At 44.4% G+C, this 1,047-nt stretch overlaps 1 gene segment (V, D, J or C); it reads left to right on the forward strand.

Moving 5' to 3' along the window:
• LOC123976150 overlaps positions 1-1,047 on the forward strand; it is a 147,472-nt gene that overhangs the window by 116,174 nt on the left and 30,251 nt on the right.

The following is a 1,047-nucleotide window of genomic DNA, read 5'->3' on the forward strand; positions in this document are numbered from 1 at the left end:
GTCATCACTGGTCAGATTTGGCAGGGGTCCAGAGAAAACTACGGTGTCCGACATTGTTTTTGCATATGTACACACCGACTCAACATTAATCTTAGTGACCTCCGATTGGCGTAACCGGGAGTCATTACCGCCGACGTGAATAACAATCTTACTGTATTTACGTTTATCCTTAGCCAGCAGTTTCAAATAAGACTCAATGTCGCCCGCTCTGGCCCCAGGGATGCACTTAACTATGGCCGCTGGCTTCGCTAACTTCACGTTTCTCAAAATGGAGCTGCCAATGATCAGAGTTGGTTTCTCAGCGGGTGTGTCGCTGAGTGGGGAAAATCTGTTAGAAACGTGAACAGGTTGATGATGCCCCGTGGACTTTGAATGCTTACCTTCGGACAGTCACCCAGCCCCCCCTTCCTGGCTGCTCAGGAGATGCCGGGGGACGGCTACCAGAGGCTACCTCAGGCCGTTCCACACAGACTACCGGGGACTGGCTAGCTACAGTAGCTAAAGACTGATCTACCAAGGTGCGGAGCCGGACTTCTAAATCACTGAGCCTCCATGTCTATAAATAAACTACACTTGTTACACGTACCATTACCGCTACCGCTGTGAGTGCTTAGGCAGAATTATTGTAAGAATAAGTGTTTAGCGGATAGTTGGCCGCTGTAATCTAACAAATGTAACTTGTATTTAGTGAGAGCAGCACAACACGGTACCAACACACAATCACCGGAAACAGAAATGAGTCGACACGCTTACCAGCAATATCAGGTTATAAAATTAATTGCGAAAAGTCAGAAGCAATGTCATTCAATGAACACTGCCATAAAGAATCCTTAAGTATTTAGTATTTAGGTATCACTTTAAATTCAGATTTTGACAATATGGTTTCAACAAATGTGCTTAATATCCCGAGAGGCATCAGTGAAGACTTGGAAAGATGGAAAAACCTGCCACTTTCGCTGTGGGGACTATAAACACTTTAAAAATGAATGTACTGCCACACTTAATTTATGTTATTAGTGTGCTCCCTCTTGCTTTTGAAAAAAAAAA

This window comes from Micropterus dolomieu, linkage group LG09, assembly GCF_021292245.1.
Source record: "Micropterus dolomieu isolate WLL.071019.BEF.003 ecotype Adirondacks linkage group LG09, ASM2129224v1, whole genome shotgun sequence".
Lineage (NCBI taxonomy): Eukaryota > Metazoa > Chordata > Actinopteri > Centrarchiformes > Centrarchidae > Micropterus > Micropterus dolomieu.